This window comes from Nycticebus coucang, chromosome 4 (assembly GCF_027406575.1).
Source record: "Nycticebus coucang isolate mNycCou1 chromosome 4, mNycCou1.pri, whole genome shotgun sequence".
Taxonomy (NCBI): Eukaryota; Metazoa; Chordata; class Mammalia; order Primates; family Lorisidae; genus Nycticebus; species Nycticebus coucang.
In genome coordinates this window covers 7507152-7519940 of record NC_069783.1, presented here as the reverse complement: position 1 = coordinate 7519940, position 12789 = coordinate 7507152, and the positions used below count along the sequence as shown (strand labels likewise).

The following is a 12789-nucleotide window of genomic DNA, read 5'->3' as shown; positions in this document are numbered from 1 at the left end:
ACTTGAACAACTGAGCTCAAGAGATCCACCCGCCTCAGCCTCCCAGAGTGCTAGGATTGCGAGTGTGAGCCGTTGTGCCTGGCTCAGTTGCACAGGGCCGGGAACTACCATGTTGGGGGACAACACTTTACAAAAGAATGGAGTTGAGAAAGAGCATGCTTCAGAGTTTCAGAGAGCTTAATTCTATTGTTTTTTGTTTGTTTGTTTTTTAGAGACTTACTTTGTTGCCCTTGGTAGAATGCTGTGTCATCACAGCTCACAGCAACCTCCAACTCCTGGGCTTAGGTGATTCTCTTGCCTCAGCCTCCTGAGTAGCTGGGACTACAGGTGTGAGCCTAATTCTAGGAAATAGATGCTACAGAATAGTTCAGTGAAAGAAGTGACATGATGTAGCAAGCTTGCGAAGAAATTATCAGGACTACTGGTGGAGGCAGGGAGAGTGGTTAAGAACTATTGGGATAGTCCTGATTAGGAGCTTCTAATGACTTTAAATACATCCTGGAGATGAAAGTGGCTACTGGCTAACTTCTGGTGATGGGCTGATGGGATGACTTCCCGCTGCCTGTCTCTGTGGATGGGGAGGGAGCCAGGTTTTCTGAGAACAGAGATACTCAGGAGGCCCACATTGGCTAGGGAGGGTGATGAGTCCAACTTTGGGCAGAACTCAGCAAACAGAGGCAAATTAAAGGGAAATGGAATCTGAGAAGGAGCAACTGGAAGAAGGGGAGGAAACTAGGAGAATTAGAGTCACAGAAGCTGGGGAAAAGAACATTTCCAAGTGGAAAGGGTGGAGGAGGACTAAGGAAGGCAGAGGGAGAATAGAGGAAGATGCAGGACTAGGGGAGGTGGTGGACGCTGTGGAAGATCTGGAGAGATCTTCTCGCTCAGAGAAGCCAGAGAGATCTCGCTGGTGGATTCTGGAAGGCTTTTTAGCAGGCACTCATTTGTACTGAATGTTCAATGTCTTTTTTTTTTTTTTTTTTTTGCTGTTTTTGGCTGGGGCTGGGTTTGAACCTGTCACCTCTGGCATATGGGGCTGGCGCCCTACTCCTTTGAGCCACAGGTATCGCCCTGTACTAAATGGTCAATGTCTTTTAAAGTTACCATTATGGTTTATTTCTCTGAATATGCTTGATTATAATGGTAAATAGGGATAATAAGTTAACTATGAGAGGAGTGATAGTCACAGTGAAAACAAAATTGCCTGGATTCCTTGTCAAAAATACACCTGGAGGAAAGGCCAGGCATGGTGGCTCACACCTGTAATCCCAGCACTCTGGGAGGCCGAGGTAGGTGAATTGCCTGAGCTCACGGGTTCAAGACCGGCCTAAGCCAGAGCGAGACCTGTCTCTAAACATAGCCAGGTGTTGTAGCGGCTTCTTGTAGTCCCAGCTACTTGGGAGGCGGAGGCAGAGAATCGCTTAAGCCCAAGAGTTTGAGGTTGCTGTGAGCTATGATGCCACAGCACTCTGCCCAGGGCGACATAGCGAGGCTGTCTCAAAAACAAAACAAAACAAAAAAAAGGAAAAAATCAGGGCGGTGCCTGTGGCTCAGTGGGTAGGGCGCCGGCCCCATATACCGAGGGTGGCGGGTTTGAACCCGGTCCCAGCCAAACTGCAACACAAAATAGCCGAGCGTTGTGGCGGGCATCTGTAGTCCCAGCTACTCGGGAGGCTGAGGCAAGAGAATCGCCTAAGCCCAGGAGTTAGAGGTTGCTGTGAGCTGTGACGCCACAGCACTCTACCGTGGGCGACAAAGTGAGACCCTGTCTTTTAAAAACAACAAGACAAAACAAAAGGGGCTCTGCGCTTCGCCCCACTTCCGCGCCTGCCCGCTGCACCAGCAGGCCTCTAGCCCCGCCCCCTACGTGCCCGCCCCGCCCCTGGGGCGCGGCCATTCGGTGCCCCGCCTCGGCGCGCGGCCACGTGATCTGTCAGTTCAGAAGGAGGAATATGGCTGTCGGGTATGTGGAGGGCTGCGCTCCTACCGCCGCCGGGTCTTCCTTCAGCGTCCTTTGACACCGTGTGCGGCGCAGCGGCCCGCTACCCGCGAGTTGAGGACGCTGTTCTCGGGCCAGGTGGTGAGACGGTCAGTGTGGTGGTCGGCTGGCGAGGTGTGCCGCACGACGGGGGATGAGGCGGCGGTGAGGCTGGTGGGGAGGGACGCTCAGGCTGCGGGGGAGGGGACCAGGCCGGACGCGGAGCGGGCTCGGGCCCGGCGGAGTGGAGGTGAGGGCAGTGGGGAGGAGGCGCAGGCGGGGCCGGGCTGGGGGTTAGGCCATTGGGAAGGGGATAGGCAGGTGAGAAGTGGGGGGGGCTGGTGTGGAGGGGCGCGAGTGAGGTCGCTCCGGGAGGGATTCTCGGGGAGGGCGGAAGGGAAGTCCGGGGCGCTAGGGGTCTAGTTTCTCGGCAAAAGACTGCGTTTGCTGGAGCGCGGGGAGGTTTTCTGGATTTGGTATCTCAGGTGGTCAGTCTTCAGGGAGGTGGAGAGGCCCCTCCGAGGCTGGGTGGAGTGGGGTTGAAGGATGTGACCGCGGAGCAGTTTTTTAAATTTTTATTTAGCCAAGCTGCTTCTGGGACACCCACCACCTGGAGAATGAGCTGGTGCCGCTAAGGAGTCGTTGCTAGGTTTCTTTTCTGTGCTTCCAGGGACGAGGAGGTATTGTTTTCTGTCTTGCTTTCTTACTGAGCTCCATTGTCCTGTGCAGGCTTTTAAACGCCTGACAAGGTATCGGCAAACCATCGGTTTCCAGGTTGCCATAATTTATTTATAAAGAAAGCATTTCTTTGTCAGCACCTGCGACGTTGGAATTTTTATTCTTTCAAGTTGTTTTGACAGGCTTAAGCCAATGAAGAATTTATTCTTGTTAGTAATTATGTGTGTATCTATCTCTGCTGTCTAGCGGGTGCTTGTTAAAAATGTAGCTTTCTTGGCCTTTCACCGATCGCCATTTGTTTGGCTTGGGGTGTGGCTCAGGAATGACAGGGGTCCACCTTTGACAACACTGAGGACCAGACGTTAAATTTTTTAAAAGCACCTTAGGGTATCTGGTGCAGAGCCAGGGCTGGGAGATGCTGCGGTGAGGTGAGCTCTTTGTTTTCCATTGGCTTTACTAGCCTGGACTACTTTAATCAGAATCATTCTGGGGTGCTTGTTAAAATGTCACTTTCTGGGCGGCGCCTGTGGCTCAGTGAGAAGGGCGCCGGCCCCATATGCCGAGGGTGGCGGGTTCAGACCCAGCCCCGGCCAAACTGCAACCAAAAAATAGCCGGGCGTTGTGGCGGGCGCCTGTAGTCCCAGCTGCTCTGGAGGCTGAGGCAAGAGAATCGCGTAAGCCCAAGAGTTAGAGGTTGCTGTGAGCCATGTGACGCCACGGCACTCTACCCGAGGGCGGTACAGTGAGACTCTGTCTCTACAAAAAAAAAAAAAAAAAGTCACTTTCTAGGCCCTACCCCAGATCTACCTAATGGGATTTTCTGGGAGAGGAGACAGGTGTATTTGACAAGCTTCTCAAATAATTTTGATGCATGTACGTTTGAGAATTATTGTTCTATATTTTGTTTATTTTTTTTATTATATTTTGAATGACTTCCAGATCTATTTTTCCAAGTCCTGGGGATACTAGTTCTTTGGGCCACTTCAAATTCAACCTGTCCAGTGCTCCCTCAGGACCCCATTCTCCCAGCCTGTGTGGTAGGAAGGAGGAGGCATAACCATTGAAAGAAAAGTCTGCTATTCTGGGAGGCGCCTATGGCTCAAAGGAGTAGGGTACTAGCTCCATATACCGGAGGTGGCGGGTTCAAGCCCAGCCCCGGCCAAACACTGCAAAAAATAAAATAATAAAATTAAAAAAAAAAAAAAGAAAAGTCTGCTGTTCCTTCTGAACGCCCCTCTCTTTTATTAAGGACACCATCCTCCAGTCACTTGTGCTTGACTTCCAGTCATTGTCAGTTTGTTCTTTTTCTTCTCCAATCATGTAGTTTTATTTTTATATCCAGAATATCTCTTCTGGATATTTTGATGGGTCATAAAGGTCAAGTATTTTACTTGTCTCAAGTTAAAAAAAAAAAATATATATATATTTTGAGACAGAGTCTCACTGTGTTGCCCTTGGTAGAGTGCTGTGGTGTCACATCTCACAGCAACCCCAAACTCTTGGGCTCAAGCGATTCTCTTGCCTCAGCCTCCCAAATAGCTGGGACTACAGGCGCTCACCACAACACCTGGCTATTTTTGGGTTGTAGTTGTCATTGTTGTTTTTAGCAGGCCCGGGCCAGGTTTGAACATGCCAGCCCTGGTGTGTGTGGCTGGTGCTCCAGCCACTGAGCTATGGGCACTGGGCCTAGTATTATATATTTTATATTGTTGAAGTTAATATCTCTCACTTCTCTATTACCACAGCCTGGTCCCTTTTTTGTGGACTGTTTTGGTGGTTCCCTGACTAGTGTCCAGGGCTCTGATTCTTTGTGTTTTTCCAGTCTGGGTCACATACACAGTTGGGAGATTAATTTTTCTGGGATCATGTATGAGTGCGCCAAGCCTGCTTTCTGGTTTTGCTCAAGAACGGTCAGTTTTCTCCACTTCATGTGCAGTTGTTATTAGTCAGAGCTGAGAACAGAAATTTAATCTGTTACTTCAAGGAGAAGGCTCCTAGGGTTAAATGAGAATGAGCAGGAAGGATCCCAGGCCGCTCGCTCCATGTGCTATGTCTCTGAGGGGCCACACCTGTTCTCTTTTTTTTTTTTTTTTTTTTTGAGACCTTCATCACCCTCTGTAGAGTGCAATGGCATCACAGCTCACAGCAACCTCCAACTCCTGGGTTTAGGCGATTCTCTTGCCTCAGCCTCCAAAGTACCTGGGAGTAGAGGCGCCTGCCACAACGCCCAGCTATTTTTTTGTTGCAGTTTGGCCGGGGGTGGGCCCGAACCTACCACCCTTGGTATATGGGGCTGGCGCCTCACTCACTGAGCCACAGGCGCCGCCCCACATCTGTTCTCTTACTTAGTAGTCTTTCTTTGCTCGTATCTGTTGTGGTCTCTCTGCTGACTGCCTATGTCAAAACTTATCATTTACACATGGCCCATAATGAATGGCACAGTCTCGGGTTTCTAATTCCCCGTTGTAGAGAGAGGAATCTGATTGAGCAGACTCATGTCACAGATCACATGCCCATTCCTGGTTATGGGCTGTGGTAGAGAATATGGCTGTGAGGGTAGCAGGGACTGTGAGCAGGCAAAGTCCTTCGGAAGAGGCATCTTTAATACACCTATGCAGATAGTCAGTTTGACAGTTATCTCATGAGTTTTTATCTGTTCTAGAACTGTACTAGGTTTTGGAGATATGAAAATATAGGGGAGACCGATCTTAATAGATAAGCTGAGCTGGATTTTCAAGGATATGTTTTGGTTCTTTAAGAATGTTAAAGCTGGCCAGGTGTGGTATAATCCTAGCACTCTGCGAGGCCAAGGTAGGCGGATCACTTGAGTTCAGAAGTTCAAGAACAGCCTGAGCAAGAGTAAGACTCCGTCTCTACTAAAAAACTTAGGAAAATTAGCTGGGCCTTGTGGTGGGCGCCTGTAGTCTTAGCTACTTGGGAGGCCGAGGCAGTTGGATTTGTGTGGGCATGCTCATTCATTCTGCATATGTGGGTTCTGCAGAGTACCAGGCACTTCCCTAGGAGTTGCAGCAGGGAACAAAACTGAGTTAGTCTCTATTTTTACTGAGCTATGTTTGCTGGGATGGAGGGGACAGACAAAAGAAGTACCTGATATGTGGAGTGCTGCTAAGTGCTCTACAGAAGACGTTGAAAGTAGGGCTATGGAATGAGGGGTGATAGTAAAGGAGGTAATGTCTGCTTTTTTTTGAGACAGAGCCTCAAGCTGTCACCCTGGGTAGAGTGCTGTGGCATCACAGCTCACAGCAACCTCCAACTCCTGGACTCAAGCGATTCTCCTGCCTCTGCCTCTGCCTCCGCCTCCCAAGTAGCTAGAATTATAGGTGCCCGCCACAACACCTGGCTATTTTTTTTTCATTGCAGCTGTCATTGTTTGGCGGGCCCAGGCTGGATTTGAACCTGCCAGCTCATGTGTATGTGGCTGGCGCCTTAGCCTCTTGAGCCACAGTCGCTGAGCCAATGTCTGTTTTTTACACAGCAGTCAGGGATGCTCTGGTCAGGTGACATGTGAACAGAAACTCAGTGGCTTGAGCAGAGAAAAGGAGAAAGGGTGGCAGGAGATGAACTCAGGGAAGTGGGGAAGGGGTGAAATAGATCAGGCAGGGCTTTGTAGGTCACAGTAGGGAATTGGGATTTTATTTTGAGTGAGAGGACAACTTGGGAAGTTTTGAGCACAGAATAGCCATAAGAACAGTTATGATTTAGGAGGATCACTTTGGCATCTGTATGGAGGTGGTGAGGCTCAGGTCCAACAGGTGTCAGCAGCAGGGCAGGCTCTGAGGGCTACATATGGGTTGGTGCTGCTGGAGACTGAGGTGAAAGGAGGAAAGGGGCTGGTGATAGGAGAAGTGTGGGAGAGGCCACATTCAGGAACTGATTGTTGTATTTGGAAGATACAAAGTTTTTAAGCACTGGGCAACATGGTCACTAGCTTTGGTATAGTTTGTAATGGGAGAAGTTATAAGTTGCATCTGTTGGCTCAGGGGGTAGGGTGCTGGCCCCATATATCAAGGGTGGCAGGTTCGAACCTGGCCCCTGCCAGCTAAAACAGCAATGGCAACTGCAACAACAACAACAAAATAGCCGGGCATTGCCGAGGGCGCCTGTAGGCCCAGCTACTTGGGAGGCTGAGGCAAGAGAATTGCTCAAGCCCGAGTTGGAGGTTGCTATGAGCTGTGATGCCAGGGTACTCTACTGAGGGTGACGGAGTAAGACTCTGTCTCAAAAAAAAAAAAGAAAAAATAAAGTTGCATCTGTTAACCAATTGGCCTTTGGGTAAAAGCACTTTGAATGCTAAAAAAGTTTTGTCAGCCCATTAAATTTGTTTGCAATTTCTAAAAATGAACTTGGTCTTGGTATAACATAAAGATCTCTCTCTAACATTGCTATTGACTATAGTTGCCATTTAAAAACATTAATGTCAAAAATGTATAACTTTCTATTCCCAGTAGATAAAAAATGCAATGGAAAATAGATTCAGATGATTACAAGAGATGTAGTATCTTCTGTGGGCCAGGAATTGTGCTAGGTGTTGGGTATTTGGTATAAAATGAAAGAAAATAGTTATTTCTTTCACAAACCTTATATCCTAGTGAGAAGGACAGCTGTTAAACAGGCAAATGTGTAAATTACAAATTTACAAAAGTGCCGTGAAGGAATGAAAAAGGATCTTATAATAGAGAGCAATTTAGGTTATGAAAAGGTGGTTAAGAAATAATATCTGTTTCTATGGGGCTGGGTGCGATGGCTCATGCCTGTAATCCAAGCACTCTGGGAGGCTGAGGTGGGTGGATTGCCTGAGTCACAAGTTCAAGATCCAGTCTGAGCCAGAGTGAGACCTTGTCTCTAAAAATAGCCAGGCATTTTGGTGGGCGTATGTAGTCCCAGCTGCTTGGGAGACTAAGGAAAGAGAATTGCTTAAGCCCAAGAGTTTGAGGTTGCTGTGAGCTGTGATGTCATGGTACTCTACTGAGGGGGACAAAGTGAGATTCTGTCTCAAAAAAAATCTGTTACTATGTAAAATAGTTAACATTTATTGACCTTGTATGTGTTAGGTACTATTTTAATCACTTTGCATGTAGGGTACAGTTATTGAAGATAGGGAAATTTACACACTGAGATTAAGAAGCCAGTCTGGGGTTGAGGGGAGAAGGAGATGTTGGTTAATAGTAGAAATACTTTGCAATAAATTCTAATGTTAGATAGCACAGTAAGGGTGACTATAGTTAACAACAGCTTACTGTATTTTTTAAAATAGTTATAAAAGAACATTTGGAATGTTCTCAACAGAAAGAAATGGTAAATGTTTGAGGTGATAGATATCCTAAATACACTGATTTTATCATTACACATTGTATACACATACCAAAATATCACATGTAAAATTATTGTATCTCAATTAACAAAAAGAAAAACTAGCCCAAGGTAATCTAGTAGTAAGTTGTAAAGTCAGGAGTCAAACTAAGGCAGTCTGAGTATGCCTTGAGCTGCCCTTTACAAATAAAGCCTCTTTGTGGAGAAAACACTGAAACTTCAGTGTGAAAGATGAGAAGCTCTGTTTTCTTCTTGTGATGAAGCGTTTTTCCCCAATGAAAGTGAATATTGGTTTAGTTTAGCAAGTAAAACACACAGCACAGAGATGTGTAAAGGCCCAGCTAATCTTCTCTTCCTTTTAGACATCCTTGTTGATAGAACCGATTTTAGGAGCCAGGCATGCATCCTTCCACATTTCCCTCCTTGTACACGCGTGTGTGTTCGCAGTGAACATACAGGGCTTGGGGTATGTTTTTCCTATCAAATGGGATCATACTATACATATACTCTTTAACACAACAATGTATCATAGGTTTTACTATTCTTTTTTTTTTTTTTTTTGAGACAGAGTCTCATCATGTCGCCCTGGGTAAAGTGCTGTGTTATCACAGCTCACAGCAATCTCAAACTCTAGGGCTTAAGCGATTCTCTTGCCTCAGCTTCCCAAATAACTGGGACTACAGGCGCCTACCACAATGCCTGGCTATTTTTTGGTTGCAGTTGTCATTGCTGTTTAGCAGGCTAGGGCTGGGCTTGAACTCACCAACCTTGGTGTACGTGGCTGGCGTCCTGCTCACTGAGCTATGGGCGCTGAACTGCCTGGCTATATTTTTAGAGATGAGGTCTCGCTCTGGCTTAGGCTGGTCTCAAACCTGTGAGCTCAGGCAATCCACCTGCCTTGGCCTCCCAGAGTGCTAGGATTACAGGCATGAGCCACCATGCCCAGCCCTATTTAGTAATTTCTAGGTACTTATATATGTGCTCATAAACATCACATTTTAGTGTTGTTTATTCAGTGAAATTTATTAATATTAAACAGTGTTCATGACCTCTAGTCAGAGTCCACCAGGACCATAATAGTTGAACAAAGTTGGTTGATTAACACCAGTGGTAAAGGCATGTATACATCATAGGGCACTAAGTAGGTGGGGGAGGGGATCACTAAGAGCTTGGGGAGTTCAGAGAACAAAGCTCTGCCCAGAATGGGTGCTCCAGGAAGTAGGGTCGTGGTGGTGATGGTGGTGGGTAATTCTGCAACTGGATAGTTTTAATCTTCACTAGAAGGCGAGAGGAATGGAGTAAGGCTAAAGCTGTAATTGGTAAAGAAGCAACCATCCTTCATCTTAGCCTGGATGGGGAGATATTTGGGCATCTTTGTGGTTTGGACAGTGTTCATGTCTGTTTCTGTGTGGTCTTGTTTTTGTCTTGACGTCCTGGTCAAAGAGGGACCTTGTTTGTTTTGGTGTTCTGTGAAATTGTTCACATGAGGACACCAAGGTGTGTGCTAGGCTCCTTCCAGACAGGCAGGGCCTGCTGTTCTTTCTCTCAGCCCCTGTCAGGTAGGCGTTGCGTTACACATAAGCTGGGTCCTGGCTCAGGAACTTGCAGTTTTGGGGAGATGTGGAGAGAGTAAGCAAAGGAGAGTTGAGTGTGATATGCGCAGAATGCATCGAGATTTATACCCAGGTACAGAATAGGGGTGGAAGAGTCTGGAGGAGGGCGCTGGCCCAGGAGAAGAGAACGTTAGAGCTGTGACCTCAAGGGTGAGTGGAAGCTGTCGAGGCAACACATTTGGAGGATGGACTTTCTAAGCAGAAGGGGCCAGAAGCACAAAGGTCTGGGCAGAAGAAAGCAGGGGGCAGTGTAGGGGCTACAAGACCAGCGTGGCTGGAGCTAGCCGTGCAGGTGTGCCTGTGGATGGGTTTAGGTGAAGGTGGGAGGGATGGGACTGAGGAGGGGAGAAGGAGATGAGGCTGGAGTGGTAGGATGGAGCCAGACTATGAGGGTCTGCAAACCTTCGTCATCATAATCAGACTTGAACTTGTTGGTCGGGCTTGGTGTCTCACACCTGTAATCCTGGCACTCAGGGAGGCGGAGGTGGATGGATTGCCTGAGCTTATGAGTTTGAGACCAGCAAGAGTGAGACCCTGTCTCTACTAAAAAATGAAAAACTGAGGCAAGAGGATCACTTGAGCCTAAGAGTTTGAGGTTCCTGTGAGTTATGAGGCTATGGCACTCTACAAGGGCGACAAAGTGAGACTCTTGTCTCCAAGAAAAGACTTGGACTTGTTGTCTTTACTCAGATCAGTATAGAGCAAAGCTTTCCAGAGGAATTATATAATTGAATCTTTACAATAGCTTTAAACAACAAAAGCTGAGAGGACATAAATTCCTAGGATAATTTTTGAGGTGAAAAGCTGTCATTTTTTTATTCCCTTCACCAAGATTTTCTTTTTTCTTTTTCTTTTCTTGAGTCACAGTCTGACTCTGTTGCCTTGGTTAAAGTGCAATGATGTCATAGCTCACTGCAACCTGAAACTACTGGAGTCAAATTACTCCACTGCTTTGGAGTGCTGATGTGCTAGGATTGCAGTTGTGAGCCACCATGCCTGGCTCCAACCAGGATTTTAAGAAGAGTGTATCGTAGATCACTTTTTCTGTGTGATGCATGGATTGGAGAGGAGGCATAAGTTGATGGTCTGTCACATTGATCCAAGGCTGAGGTGCAGCAGACATTTTTAGGATTGATGCCATAGATCACAACTGTTTCCCTTCTCTGGAAACAGTGCTGATACTATGTGACCTTGTAACCCCTCCTAACTTTGTGACTATAGTTGATTGTGACTATAGTTCTGGGTTGGCAACTGACCCTGTTTGGGCAGTCAGAACCCATTTCTGAGACTTGGTTCTGGGAATAAAGAATAGATGCATTCCCTGGTGCTGGGAACTGTCTAATTTGAGGCTGGGCTGGGTATCTGTGGGAAGCTGTATTTCCCTTTGTAGGGAAGAATTTGGTCTAGAATGAAAGGAGGGTAAGCCAATAGGGAAAGAGAATCCTACATGCTTGTAGTCCTACTAGCATTTGAAGTCCACTGGCACCCACATTTTCCATGGTGCGGTTGTGGGAAATGAACCAGTATTCTTAAAATCCATTTTTCTGTTTTGCTTAAGCTGGTTTAAATTCATCTCTTATGGCCTTAGGAGTGTTGATTAATATGGATGGTGGAGGCCGTGACTAAGGCGCTGAGCGTGGGGTTGGCTCACCTCAAGTGTTAGGAGATGAAGTGGACAGAAAAAACATTGACTGTGACTGCAGAGAACAGCAGGTGCTTTGGTGGCACGCCCGATGCCCATGTCGTAAATGGGGGGAGCAAATTGGGCAGGGGCAGGTGGGAGCAATTCTGAGGGTTTCAGCCTGGCTGGGCTGGTATAAAGTGGGAAGGGCCAGTCCTGGGTGCTGTCCTGGGGTGTTGAGCTTGAATGGATAGGGAGCGGGAACAAATGCAGGCATTGGCTGTTGGTGATGACTGTTAATAAAAGTCTCTTATTGGTTTCTAATAATAGAAATAATCACATTCTAGAAAATTTAGGAAACATGTTTAAAGAAAGTAAAAATTACAGTAATACGCTTTGCCATTCGCTTTGTTGCACTTCATTATTTAAAAATGTGTATTTTAAATAGTTGAGATGCTATATATAGAGTTCTTAATCTTTCCCCCCACTTGTATCATAAGCATTTTTTTATCATATATTTTTTGGGAAACATTTTGATGACTGTTTATATATGTATGTATATTTTTTATGTGTGTGTGTGTTTTTAAGACATGATCTTACTCTTGTCACCCAGCCTAGAGTGCAGTAACATCATCATAGCTCACTGCAAACTTAAACTCGTGGGCTTAAAGAAATCCTCCTGGATTTCTTTCTTTTTTTTTGAGACAGAGCCTCAAGCTGTCACCCTGGGTAGAGTTCTACGGTATCACAGCTCGCAGCAACCTCCAACTCGTAGGGTCAAGTGATTCTCCTGCCTCTGCCTCCCAAGTAGCTGGGTCTACAGGCACCTGCTACAATGCCCGGCTATTTTTTGGTTGCAGCCGTCATTGTTGTTTGGCAGGCCCAGGCTGGATTCGAACTCACCAGCTCAGGTGTATGTGGCTGGCGCCTTAGCTGCTTGAGCCTCCTGCGCCGAGCCCCTCCTGGATTTCTTAATCCAAGGTCGCTAAGATAGTCTGTCTTTTATTCTAGAATTTTTGTACTTTTAGATACTACATTTACCTCAGTTTTGATTAGCAGCTGTATATGGTGCAAGGTGTGGATCGAGATTTGTTTATTTACATTTGGATGGCTAATTGAGTATAATAAAGTGCCTACTCTTTTGGAACTTAAAGTCTGGTCATGGTAGATAGACAGTAAGCAAACAGGGTGTCCTTTGTGGTGGTGACAAGTGTCACCTGATGAAGAACAGTAAAGCAGATTGAGGAGATGGGAGTGCAGGTGGCAGGGGCGCCCGTGTGAGGTTGGCACTCTCTTCCATTGTGTGGCAGGCGAGACTTTCTTTTTTTTTTTGTGGTTTTTGGCCGAGGCTGGGTTTGAACCCACCACTTCCAGCATGTGGGACTGGCGCATTATCCCTTTGAGCCACAGGCGCTGCCTGGCAGGAGAGACTTTCTAATAAGGTGACCACAAGGTGGTAAGGGGAAAGAGAAGTTCAGGCAGACAAGAAAGAAATGCAGAAGCCCTAGAGGGACAGTGCCCAGTGTGGTCAGGTAGCCAAGAGTGTGAGGGGGAGCAGAAGTGATGGG

At 46.8% G+C, this 12789-nt stretch overlaps 1 protein-coding gene across 7 annotated transcripts in view; it reads left to right on the top strand.

Annotated features, from left to right (window-relative positions):
• The first annotated feature begins 1952 nt into the window (after positions 1-1952).
• The window catches only part of KIDINS220 (kinase D interacting substrate 220), a 121316-nt gene continuing 110479 nt past the window's right edge, over positions 1953-12789 (top strand). For 6 of the 7 annotated variants that reach the window (XM_053587652.1, XM_053587648.1, XM_053587643.1 and 3 more), the window contains exon 1: positions 1953-2088. The gene's annotated coding sequence lies outside the window, so the exon portion shown is untranslated. Of the gene's footprint in view, positions 2089-2957; positions 3085-12789 lie in introns of those variants that run through there. The other variant, XM_053587642.1, reaches the window with a different exon arrangement.